Below are 14,272 nucleotides of genomic sequence, written 5' to 3' on the forward strand. Positions count from 1 at the left end.
GTCTGGTGTTTAAAAAAATATTTGAATGGCCAGTCACAAGCACTCAGAGATTATTTACATGGGTTTTCAAAAATACTTTTATGGACTGTCTAGTGGAGCATCACGAATTAGATTTAAACAAATTTAAGTTCTTAACTTTTAGCTGATTGCTTACTAATGTCCACTGAAACAGATGAAGCAAACAAAATATAAAATGCAACCTCAAAAATGTTTTCATCTACATCTCCAACAACTACAGGATAAGCTATGGGTAATTAACCAATATGTATGATGTTCAATGAAAATTTATTTCACTTTATGCGGCTAGAAAAATTATTTTACTCTTATATTACACATACCAAAACCATTTAATCAGGAAAGTTATTTGCACAACAACTGAGGACCATGTTAAAATGCATTATACAAAATTACATATATTTATATGCGAATGAAATTAATAAACCAAAGTAAGCCACACTAACAACGACAACAACAACAAGGACAACAGGATATATAGGGGGATGGATGCGTTATACAAATACTCCAATGATGCCTACCAACCAACTCAGATTTTTATAGAATTACCAACTTTATTCATATTATTTTAAATTATTAATGGTCTCGTTTTCGGTTATTTATTTAAGCTGTGACAGGGAAAACAATGTATAAAATATACACCGAGTCGTACAAGTATTTTGCTAGGCATACGACATTTATTACACGGCACTACGACATGCCGGAAGACAAACAATAAAATACCAAAACCAAAATTTATATGTAAACATGTGAATTGTTTATTATTTGTTTGGCAATACGCTTTCGTGTTTATTTGGGACGTGTGTGTGTGCGAAAAAGTTTTAATGTTCAAATTTAATTGGCATAATAATTGAACATTTACGGAGTCCACTTTACATAGTTTTTAAACTAATAGAAAATGTATAACTGAGGAATATGGTTGGAAAAAGCTCATGACAAATTTAAATTCTATTTTAATATAATTCATTTTTCACTCAATATGTGAAACTTTTAAAATGTTTAATTTCTGTAATCAGAAGACTAATATCAATAAGCCCCTCAGTTAGTTTCGACCCCATTTATCTTTCTATAATATACGATGAAAAAGGGACCCACACATGAAACTTTTCCCTAAAAAAAAGGTTTGCCACCTTTTAAATTGAAATAAAGTACCTTTTCACAGGCTTTTCCTCCATCAACTTTTACTTTTTAGTTTTCTGCCCACGAAACTAGGCCAAAATGCAAGTTTCGCTCCTCTAGATGTGACACCAAAATGTCAACAAGTCGACGAGGCGTGGAGGCTCGACTGAAAAGGCTAATGAGAGAACGCATCAGGCGGAATGGCCCGAGGGACGTACTCATTTGTAATTAAGAGCAGTGGCTTCCCACATATACTATATAATACTTAGGATGGAAAATATCCAACGTAATAGAGAGAGAAATATGCAGATTTCAAACTGCTCCTAATTAAGCGACTTTCTGTGGTCGACATTCTGATTAAATAAAATTCAGAGGCAAAGTTAAATGAATATTTGATAGGGCGCCAAAAATTAAGATAAGACCGGTGCAAACACTGGCAGCTAAAAGTCTATATCCAGTGTTCTCTTGCCCTTAAATAGGGATATTCAAAAACAGACAGCGACTATCGGGCGGAAAGAATCTTTGGCAAATTGTCAAAACAACAGAAACGACAAGGAAAACATTTTTAATTTCCTGCTATAAATTGTATGCAAATGGAATAGATTTTTCCCTGATATAAACTTGCAGCCACAAAATATGGTTTTTCAATTTGGATTTTCAGATATGTAAATTTCGTTTTTGTTGGCGCGGTTGGATGGGCGGTTTGAGGTTTGAATGGTTGTTAAAAGCTACTAAGTACTAACACAAAAATGTAGTGAATCGATTACACATTCATAATGTGAAGAGAATGAGGTGTGGGTTAAACTTAGAGAAGGGTTTGCTAGTATTTAAATGAGGAGTACATAGTTACACAATTAGTGGGTCTATACGGGGTTAAGGCTTACACAAACACACAGTATTAACAATGGTCTCTATGGCTATCCCTTTGTCACGTTGTTTTTCAGTTATTTTTATAGATTTGCGCTTACCTGAAAGAAAAGAATAAACGAATATCGGTTAGTTTAGTTTAAAGCTCAATATTGAATTAAGAATATATGGTGTTATATATTTTGTTTATTTTTTAGCAAATGAATGTTTTTATCTTTACTTAAATCTTATTTGTACATATCCTATATTGCATTTACAAACACTTCCTCAACATTTGCATATCCTGAAGCGCTCAACTTCCCGATCCTCTTGCATAAACCCAGTTAATTGGCATTAAAAATGTACACGCAATCCTTTAATCGATTTAACCGAGCACGAAAGGGCTGGGATGGGTTGCAAACCGGAGGCTCTGGAAGCACCATGTGCCTTATAAAGCGTTAGCTAAACGCTTTTGTCGGTTTGTGCATCAAATATGCATATGCAAGTAGCTAAATGCTGAGTAATGAATGAGTTTCCCCGAGATGTCGTGGCTAATTTCATGGTATTTTAACATTTTACTGTGTCAGTGTATTAATTCCCATAAAAAAGTAGCGACACGGCTTTAGGCTCAACTTATTCAACCGATTTGTTTAAGGATTTGTTAAAGCTGAAATCTTAAACCTTTGTTTGTTTCCTATTTTATCGAATATTCTATATTCTGAAATTTGTTTTGATCTGTTTTAAAATTCATTTTTTAATTTTAAATTCCTGAAATGTGTCTATTAATTAATCTTGGCTCTTGTTAAAACCATTTCATTCAGCATTTTGTAGCATATCTGCCAATTAACAATTCCAGTTACCGCAATCTCTTTAAGCCTGTTGGCATGCAGATTTAAACAAAAAAGTCATACAGTTTTTCTAAACTTTTTTTGTATGACACAAATCGGATTTGGTAAATTTTAGAGAACCGCACGTATGGGTATGGGTATCCGCATCTCACTCACTTTCGTTTTAGCCCGCCGCCACACCATATGACAACTCTGATGGTCTATTACAATTTTTCGCTTTCAATTTTTGCGGCATGGCCCAAAGAGCTTAACTCATAAATCTGACACTCGACCAGAGAAATTGGAAGGTAAAGCATTTGGGAACTTTAACATTCATCGATATGACGAATAGTTACTGGCACGAGCTTCGTCCTCTACTTTTTCCTTCCACCATTAACTGCATTTTAATTGCATTTTTTATTTATTATTCTTCATTTTTCAAGTCCACCTCTGGTTCACCTTGGGGTTAAATTTCCCACCAGCTCAGATTGGGTTGAAAAAAAATTTGCATATAAAATAATTTGCTGCCATCGGTCATACACAGTTTATAAATTATATAGTGCACATATATTTTTTTTTCACAAAACGGAAACACATTTATAATTGCACATAAAACCAAAGCCGTTTACAGAGCTTTCTGGGTGTGGATGGGCGTTTGCGTTTCGATTTCCCGCCTGACTTCAATGTTTTAATGATTCACTCACTGTCGGCGGGCTCTACGCATTGAGTCCCGATATGCATACGTAATTTCCTGCTCGATTTTAACGGGGACAGAGGGATTGGACTGATGAAGCTCGGCTGACTGTCCATTTTAATGGTGACATTTAATATGCGTTAATTATGCCATTTATGGCCCGTTTCGTTTGGGTTTCGAGGCATATGCGCTAAATGGTTTGTCGTTAAAAGGTCTCGTCCATTTTTTACCATAAGGCTACCATTAAGTTTCACCCAACTCATCTCAAATTGCTTTGGACAGGGGTTTATTCTTTCGCACATTAGTTTAATAAAAGTGAATAAAACTTTGCCGAAAATGGAGAGCGGCAAATAAAAGTTTAAGATTGTAAACCCCCTAAGAATTATGCAAATTGTTTGGACACGCTGGCGAAGTGTGTATTTCATTCAAATGGGCCAAAAGTTAACAACATTTAAAGCTGAATATATCGTTGACCTTTTTTACTATAAATTTAAGGTCTGTAAAGAAAAAAAATGAAGAACGTAGTTGTTTCTTTTTTTAAGCAATTTATAAATGACTCAAATAAATAAATTCGTAAATAACTGAAAATTTACATGTTTGATTGATGTGTTTTAAATTAAGGGTTAAAGTTTCAATTAGAATAAATCATATTCTGCTTTCTAACAGACAAACTTAATAAATCAGCCTTAAAAGTCCACAGAAAGATTAAAGTTCGAACTTTAAATTTAGATGTATTAAACCCTACCATTGTCATATACCAATTACAATGACAATAGTGGTAAATAATCGAAGACGGAAAAGAAATCGAACGTTTGGGCAACACACAGACATACAAATGAAAACTCTTGCAAAAGTTAGTGTAGTCTATTTCTGGGCAAAGCTTTCACGCCATCGAAGCTCAGCAAATTTTTATCCAATTCTGAGATCTTACAAATACGAAAATAGTTTAATTTTCCCCAAGCGCACACAAAAATATTTTTATACACACATATATATATATATATATACAAAAGTGAAGAGAACGGGAACTGAAGTACAAAAACTTGGGTTTAGGACGGATAAAATAAAAAAAAAGTAAAACGGAAATGGAGGGTGTTTGTCTGTGTATATGTATCCGAGTATCTGTGTGTGGGCCGAGATATGCGAGGCGTAACGAATTGGCGCTGTGCTTTTCTGCTGTTGGTGTTCCCATTGCCATTATATTTGCGGCAGGAGAATAACTGAAATGGCAGTCCCAAGCACAAAACTTGGCAGCAGCAAAAACCGCAGGGGAAGTGGCGAGTGAGACCCGTAAATGTGAAATATAAGTAGAAATAGCCAAATAAAGCAAAAATCATACGAACTTTTGATACTGGGGATTTTCTTTTTTAAGTTTATCATAGAATAGAATGAGACAAGTATAGATTCAGGACACACAATCTAATTTCTTTAAATACGCTGCTTAAAAAAGTAGTAAATCCAAATATCTTGTAATCAATTTAAACATTTTTCCTATTAATTGAAATATTTTTATATTAAATCAAGCATTGTACTATATATATTATAAATTTATAATTTATCCATTCATTTTTAATTTAAATATTATATATACTATTTGGATTTCAATGGTTAGTTATTTTATTATTAATTTTAAATTGTAAAACTTACTAAGAGAGTAATGGCTTATTTTCTTTATGTTATTTATATGAAGGTTGTACCATTTTACTAAGGTATCTTTTACCCTTTTGGGTTCCTTTAAGAACCACACGGTATCCCATTAAAATTAAGGTACATATTTGTCTCGATTTTCTGACAGAACCCCTTCATTAACCTTAAGTTTCCTTCTTTCCATATTCCCCCAGAAACTCGTATCAAATTGCAAAAAGGCAGCAGGCGCAAACTTTTCAGCTAGTAGAGGGTGTCTAAAACACCAAAAAAAGGTTCTTCACACACATGCAGAAGGGCCGCATTTTCGTACACTGTAAATATAATATTTTATTGTACAATAAATACAACAAAAAAAAATAAGAACATAGGAAGGAGCCCAACAAAATACTAAGTAAAATGGTGCGCTACTTTGCCTTGGCCGAAAACGGATTCATAACATGAAATTGCTTTTCATGATGGGGCGCTCACACAAAGAAAGGCCCCAAAACACATGAAGGGATAAAGGGTTGTGTCAATGTTAATGGTTTTATTTCTACTGCATCTACATTTCATAACTATTACAATTCCTGCCCACAACCCCTTCTCTTGAAAAAGAAATCGTGTTTGCATCATTTCAACGCGTCATATTACAACAGAGGTCACGAGTGACTGTATAGTAAACGTGGGATATGCGTGTTTCTATAAACAAAATGAATTTCAAATGCAGCCAACTTTGCTTATTAAAATTCTTTATTACAAAGTTGTGACTTGTTTTCAAATTGAAAAGAAGAACTTGTAAGACATGCAATCTATAACTTGCGCACTATTTTAACACATTTTTTTATGGATATCTTAATACCATTTAAATTGGAAAGTCAAGTGACAAAACAAATTTTATAAATCTGTTTGAGTACTTATTCCCATATTTGAAAAGCCAAAACGCATTGTAAATATAACATTTATATTGCATATATACTTAAATTTTGCAATTTCCCCTGGCTGCTGTTATATTCGGTTAGCTTAGTAAACAAAACATGTGGGAAAACTGTTTTTCTCTTGCGAATAATTGGGCACGCATTGAATAAATATTGGCAAAAGTAATCTAAACAAGAAAGTTTAGCAAACAAATTTTATATCTTTAAAAAATGATAGAACTGAAAACTATTACATATTTTATAAGCACAATTTTTACAAATATTTACTGAAAGCAAGAATGCTTAGCATGAAAAAATGAAGTCAAAAATACCATCAGTAGATAAATTTCTAAGCCAAACTTAATAGTTGGGATTATTTTCTTTGCTCTATAAACTCTAATTAACTTCAAGTACTGATTTTCAGATAGTTGAGCATACTAAACGTTACTTCCTCAATTTTCTTGGTGGCTCTCATTTTTGTTTTCAATAAGCAGCTTGGCAAGCAACATAGATTATAGTTTTTATTCGTTTCTCATCAAGTTGACTGCACTTTGTCAGGCGTTACAGTTGCTTTCATTATTGAGCAAGACAACGCGACAGCAAACACTATCGTGGGTAACAATGTTTCCTCAGTTTACTATGGCCAAACACTTTGCCCACTTAATTGACTATTTGCGGTGGTTTATGGCAGCGTCTCGGACTCGTTTTAAACACTTTTAATTAATATTGTTACACACAACTGCACATCGATGCAGGGCGCGTTGAAAAGTTTAATTGAAATTTAATTATACGTAGCATGTGTGAAGGAAATTGTGTGGGATCCCGATTCCCTACAATACCCATTGGGCGAAGGCGTCCATCCAGAGCATCTTGAACTCAAGCCAATTGAGCGTAAACAACAAATTGTTGATTTGTTTTGTTTGGTTCCCTCGATTCGATTCGATTCGTTGCGATTCAATTCGACCCGTTGCGATACGGCTTATGTTGGTTTTGGCCGTTGCCACTTGAAATTTTATGCCAGTATTTGGCTTTGCGCACGATTGATTGATTTATATGAATGAAGCACAGACATAGACCCACTGACTGAAGGCTCGATTGCCATTTGATTGCATTACTTTCCCATGGATTTTAAATGGAAATGCGGGAGTTATGGATATTAAGATACGTAAATTTTACCCCTCTTTAAATGTAGTAATTCTTTGGTTTTTTACTCGCCGCACAATTGTAACCTTTTTGTGCGCAAAACATTTTTTATGTTAATACGCTTAGGTGAACAACGCTGCGAATCGCTTGACTGAACTCAACTTCAAACTCCAGCCGTCTGCACAGAAAAATTGAGAGATGAGTGGAGAAGAGGTGTGCAGAGTTAGTAGACAAAAGCTTTCGCATTTAAACTTGTGATTTATGGAGCATACTATACCCTTGAAGCCGGGCCACTATGAATGATCTCATATATCTCTTCGCGGCACTATTGCAAACATTGTTGGGACCTATCATCTATGAAGTTAATTTGAAATTTGTTTATACAAAAATGTTGCATTCCGGAGAACTCAGCTGAACTCTTTGAATGATCAAATCGGGCTTTTTTTATTCTGAGAATCACAAATTGTTGCAATAAGATGACTGATGTGAGACATATGAAATGATTCACTTTTGGATAATAATTCATTCGCCAATTAGGATGGAAATGAGTTCATAGAGGGCAAGTCGAATTAATATTTGAAATTTTTCGTTAATGACAGTTTTTATTTTTAAGGAATTTTACTGATCAAATTTTAATCTAATATTTTTAACGTTTATTAACTTGTTTAACGTAAATATTATATATAAAGTTTTATATTCAATAGTCTCATATTTGTTTGTACTAATTCAATTTTTATTTATCAGTGCTTGAACTATGCAACTTGAATTTACTATTTCAGGATTGGTAATTTATTTATGTACATCTCCCAAATAACTTATCTATGCATTAACGTTCAGGAAGACCATTAAATAAAACAGAAAATATCTCCCCTTTTTTTCTGGCTGGAATAAAGCATTAATTATTTTGCATTATTTGTCTCTTGCTTGCAGCAATTTTTCACTCCCCTTCTTATTTGGGTTTTTGTGGAGGACAAGGAGAGCCAGAGTCGTGTAATTATGTGCCACTAAAGACGGCAACGAAGCAAATGGGGCCAGGCACATAAGGAATGAAATAAAAGGAAACCACAGAGACGGGCAAAAGCGGGCCAGAGTGACATACGAAAAAATAATGTAGAATCGGGGGAAACACTACCATGGAGCTGGGCAAAAAAGGGACTGCCTGTGGCCGATTCACCTTGAACTCGAAAAATGAACTTATCGAGACACAAGTCTCCTTCGCAAAGGCCCCAACTCCTTTTTTTCGCTCAGTTCCGCCGTCTTGCTCTGAGAAACTTCACTCTTAGGGGCGTTGGAGCGTTATAACCGGGTGAGCGAAACGGGGATCCAAGCTGGAGGAGCTGGAGGAGCAGGAACTGGTAACCGGTAACAGGTACAGGTAAGGTAACTGAGAGTTCCACACCACACCCGTACATTCGTACATGCCTTTGTACGCGCTTCCCTGACTGACGGACGGACGTCGACTAGCAGCCAGTTCTGCCGTTTCAGCTGGCTTCCTTTTACTCGTTTGTTATACACTTGCAGAAAGGGTACTCCTAGCTAAGGCAGAAGTTGGTAATTGTTATAAATTGACGTTGAATTTTTTTCTCTTTAATTAAATGTTTGATATTCAAAAACCTGATGATGTATTTTGACTACAATTTAAATTAACGGTTCAATAATAGTTAATAGTATTTCTAACTTAATTTTTTAATACAATTTAAAGTAAAGGAGCTTTTTCGAGTTTTTACCAAAGATAATGGGTAATTTAATTCAAGTTCCCAGAATTTGTTTAACGCTTATAAAATACATGTTTTACAATGCTTAGAAAAAATACAAATAGCTTATAAAATTTGTTACTTTAATTATATGTTTCATTTTTAAGACATGTACTACCAGTTACAAATCTTATACATTCTATAAAATTAGTTCCAAGCCATATGAGTTATTAAAAAGTCTAAGAGTATTTTAAGCTTCGGTCTCCACACTACGACTTCCTTTCTAGTTTTTTTTACATTTTTTAACTCAAAGTTTTGTGCGTGGTTCCTTCGGTTTTTTCGCCTTCACAACCGCACCACTTTTCCCTGCCTAGCTGCTTCCTCTTGGCTTTTTTCGTTGCCTTTAACAGGTTTTCATTTAAAGTTGGCAAAAGCCACTTCTGCGGAAATTGTGTATGCATGTGTGTGAGCCTTTAGATTTCACTCGTCAAGGTTAGTCCACAGAAAAATGAGGGCGGGGGCGACCCAGTTAATGTCCTTGGCTCCTTTTCGAGAAAACTCCCATTATTATGTCACAGATTTTTGATTGACTTTATTTTACCTCAACAATAACTAATTTAATTTACTATTATTGCACGCAACGACAGACATTGACTTGCCAATAACGAAAAATTAACCCAAAATAAATATATACTGCACACATTGCAATAATATTTATTGGAGCAGGTTTCGTGTGAGGAGGTGATGACATGTTGACAAAGTCACCCAAAGGGGAAAGACGCTTCAGCGACAATGACACTTTAAATTTGTATTTAAATGTTTTTATGACTTCATCTGCACTTAATTGCAGTTTAATTCGCCATAAAACGATTGCCCAAAAGGGTTTCAGCCAAATTGAAAACGTGCCCAGCATCTTAAAGATGTCGCCCCGGGGCATAAAAAATGTCATCCAGTCTGACTTTTATCCTTCAAGACCTCAATCTATTCCCTGGATACCGAAAATGTTTTACAACAGATGTTACTGAAGTTTGTTGACCTGGTTTCGGGGGAACGCATGCAAAATAAGATTATTTTTTAAACTCGAAAAATTCACGCAACTGCTGTTGCTTTTTTTTCCCCCTTTGAATATTTATTTACGGAATTGGAGTATGAATAATATTTACGAGTTCATAATGGGCAACCTGAACCTGAAGTTCAATAGCCGAACGAGGCAAACTCAAACTGCAATCGCGGCTTGAGTTTAAAAAGATGATAAATGGCGTTGACTGCGAAGGTTTGTTTGTAAAATCTGACTTGCCTTGAGTCGGTGGAGCAAACTCAATCAAGGTTCTTGCATTGCAACTTCGACATGATTTAGAGCCAAGCAAACCCGAAGCCGTAAAACAAGAGCAATAATAATAATAATAATAGTCATCATCATAGTCAATGTTGGAACTGCATTTTGTGGATTTTTCAGTTCCCATCATCGAATATGTATGCCGACAAAAAATGCATTATTTATGAGCGAAGAATTGTAAGACAAACAAACGCCAACAAGTTTTGATCAATTGAAAACGCAAAAGAAATACTTCAAGTATAAATAAAAAAACTGACAAGTGTTAACGATTTTATATGCCCTTGCAATTTTATTTTTTAATCCAAGAAATGTATTTCGGGCTAACTCGTATCGTAAATTGTATTTTAAGAAATAAAAACAAAAAACATAAACATTCTATAAAATGTTAACTAAACAAGATAATTTTTGGTTAAATAAATGGAAGCTTTTCAAAAATTTAACCATATGTCAGGGTATTTGCTGAACATTTAAAAAACTAACAAAAAACCAGTAAATATTGATTGCACAATGCCCAAAACATTATGATGATGGGCCATATATGGCGTCTACCCCTCAATCCACTTGCACATTCATTTTATACAGATATCAAATGTGCAACTGTTGCACGAATGAAAAATCACGAATGAATGTATAGTATGGTTCCGCCTTAAAGCAGACATTTTGCGATGTTTGCTGGCAAATCGTTTTTCGTCTTTTAAGGAAAACACATTGCACAATCGGAATATATTCCATTTCTGTTGCTTATTGCTTGTTGTTGTGCGGCTGCGGGTAATAAACATTTGGCGGCATATTAACCGTGGCAGTTGTAGTCTTTGATTTGGTTTTTTGCATTTTTTCAGCTTTTTGTTTCAACGAATAATAAAAATGGTGGCCAATGGGTTCGGTTTCTTGTTTGCACGCTGTATTCAGCTTTTGTGTTTTTGTGTGTTTGCTGAATGCTGATTTCTGCCTTGGCATTGTTTGTATTGCAATCATAATGCCACATATACACACACCCCAGCTACTTGTCTTGCGTACAATGGAATATGCATGTTTCAATTATTATGGCGCTCAAAAGCCAAAACACCCGCCCCCCGATGAACAATAGACCTATGGCGAGGGGTATTCTACATCTGCAGTGCAAATGGAAATTTATATACATCGAAATGAAAAGCACAAAAGGCGCTACAAAAATGTTTTCCTAATGCATTTTTCCACTTTTCTCTTCTTTATTTCACACAGTTGTGTTTAAAAAAATAGTGAAGTGGTAGAAAACATACGAGTATATTGCAGTTGAAGAAAATAACACTTTCATCTTTATTTAATGTTTTAAATGTGAAAGCAGACTTAAGTATATATAAGAATAAAAAATATGACATTTCTAAAACTTCTGTAGCTCAAAACATACGAGTAAATTGCAGTTTAAAAAAATAACATTTTACTCTTCATTTCATATACATAAAATGTGGAAACAGATTAAATTGTTAGTAGTTGGTAAAATGTTAGTAAGAATATATTAGGTAGCATTTTACTCCCCTTTTACTCCGCAAACAACTGTACAAATTAATTTTAGTACTCTTGAAATGTGAACAGGAAAAATGAGAATAAATGCATGTTGAAGATATTAATGTGTCTGCCAAGTGCTGAACAAAAGAAAGGCTGCAAAGTATGCTATAACAAATCGTTGGCCATCAAGCGAAAAATCGATGCCCAAAACTCAATCGATGGAATATACTTCAATCCCAAGCTGCTTTCGGCACACCTGGCCAACTCCGCCCCCATATCCGCTACAATGAATTGCTTTTTTCCAAATAACTGGCCAAGTAAGTCCATTTACGCACGACCTATACCCGAGGTCCAAAAGAAAGGGTCAGTACAAGCCAACGGAAGTCATTTATTTCGGCTCACGACATAACAATGAAATTGGCATAACAATTATTTGGAAAGGGCGGCCAAAGTGAAAAGAAACCCAAGAAAAGCAAAGGAACTACTGCAGGAGCAACAAACTCGACTAAAATCAGACTTCATTATAAAGACGTGCACTAAAATCTTAATTTCTTCTTTTTTATTGTACTTTTAAATTTGGAAATAATATTATTTAAATTTCAAGGGTTTCATGGGGTTATGCAACACTACAGATTTAAACATGTTTATGTTATGAGGTTTAAATATATAACATATATTACATTTAAATATATTACATTTTTTGTTCAGTGTATGTACATTTATTTCTTTGGCTTGCTTCCTGAACGCAGAGCTCCAGCTAGTTGTTATCTAATTTTGCTTAAAAGCCAAAGTCACTCAAAGCGGCCTGGTTTTCAGCATTCCTTTTTTGTTTTCTGTTAAATATTTCCGACTGCAGCAGCAACCGTCATTGTTTGGGCCACAAAAAACCATAATTGCAATGCGAAAGGAGAAACAGGATGGGATGGGCTGAAATGAGTTTGGTCGCAACTACTATTTCCAGCCATTAATTATGCAAATGTTTTTTAATATTGCTGAAAACCTAAAACTGTCAGATACAAAGAATTGCTGCCTGTCAATTTGTCTAATGGTTGCCGCCAGTAAAATATCGATATTAAGGTCACTCAAGGAAGCGACTTTCGGAAATATTTCCAAATATTTATATTTCAAAATATCAATTAACCTACTTAATTGGAAATAACTCAGGTTACGTATCAGTTGATTCTTTTTGTTTTTGGTGGTACATTAACCTCTAAACCCAGCGAATTTCAAAGCAAAACAAAAGCGAAATCCGTAATATGATTCATGCGGACAATATTCGTAATATCTGTGAGCAAACCGTGGCTTCAGTTTCAGTTTCATATTTATATGCATATGCAATAAATATGTATTGTCTTGTTTCCCCTTTTTTGTTTATATTGTAATTTATGACGGTCGAAATGCGGGTTGAGGGGGAGTTATTCCCATTAATATAATTTTGGCCAAGTGAGCAAACCTGAACCTGAATGGATCGAGTCATGTCTTTTATTTTGTTTTGACTTTTTATATAAACTTATTTTTGATTTACAAAGCATTGACAATGGCAAAAAAAAAACCATTTGATAGCTTTTGACGCGACGTCATCGTCAGTCGAATCATCACTGTCAAGTTTTTGTTGTATTTTTCTGAATTTCTGTATTTTGGTTAGCAAAATATTTAAATTTTATTGTGGACCGCTGACAAGAGGAAATTAAACGTATTGAATTTTAATTAGCGATTACTTGCTTTTGGAAAAGACGTATAAAATGTGGGTGGAGCTTAAAAAAAGCTTGAAAGTTAACATTTAATTGAAAAAATGTATTTTAAAAATCCACTTTAGCGCGATTTTTTAACAATTTAAGTGAATTTATGTGCAAGCCTCAAAAGGCTTCAACCAAATAAGTTGTTATTGTTGCTTATTGGCCTGTTTTCTTATATATTCTCATTTCGGCATTGTCAACTATTTTCCGCTTAAGAAAAATATAAAAAACCGATTGACACATTTTCCCCCAGCCAGCTGTGGAAAGTGCAGCAATAAAAACATGGTTAACAAAACGATTTTCCTAGCTGTAAAAATGTAAGCTTCATTTTCCTACCGTAAATTATTCAGCAAAGCGGGACTTTAAATGCGGAAAACAAGAAAGTGCATTACCATTTGTTAAGATAGCCGGCAATAAATAACGCATTGCGCAAATCTTATGACTTAATCTAAAAGAGCCGTTTTATATAAATGCGCGCAGAGATGATAAATTGTGTGAACAAAACATTAAGTGGAGTTAAAGGGCGGCATGGGAATTGCTTGGCATTTATTAAATGACCTCCGAATTGGACCCTATCTCAACACCAAGTTGTTGGCCAAATACAAATACGAATTATAACTAATAAGCGTGCTTAATGCCATTGTTAGGCAAATTAGCAGCCATAGGGCAGGCGAAGAAAAATATAGTTTTTATTCGATTTGCCTTCATTACGGTCTTTATGCATATTTTGTCTTTCCACGCTGCCATATCACATTTTTCACTCTCGGCATTCCCTTTGTCAAATAAATGAGAAAAGAAATATCGCCAGCTACTTTATACGCCACAGTATCTGCAGGA

At 34.6% G+C, this 14,272-nt stretch overlaps 1 protein-coding gene across 7 annotated transcripts in view; it reads right to left on the minus strand.

Moving 5' to 3' along the window:
* Positions 1-14,272, minus strand: part of LOC108148619 (poly(U)-binding-splicing factor PUF60-B) — a 99,922-nt gene that overhangs the window by 48,490 nt on the left and 37,160 nt on the right. The window lies entirely within an intron of this gene.

This window comes from Drosophila elegans, unplaced genomic scaffold (assembly GCF_018152505.1).
Source record: "Drosophila elegans isolate 14027-0461.03 unplaced genomic scaffold, ASM1815250v1 contig_476, whole genome shotgun sequence".
Taxonomy (NCBI): Eukaryota; Metazoa; Arthropoda; class Insecta; order Diptera; family Drosophilidae; genus Drosophila; species Drosophila elegans.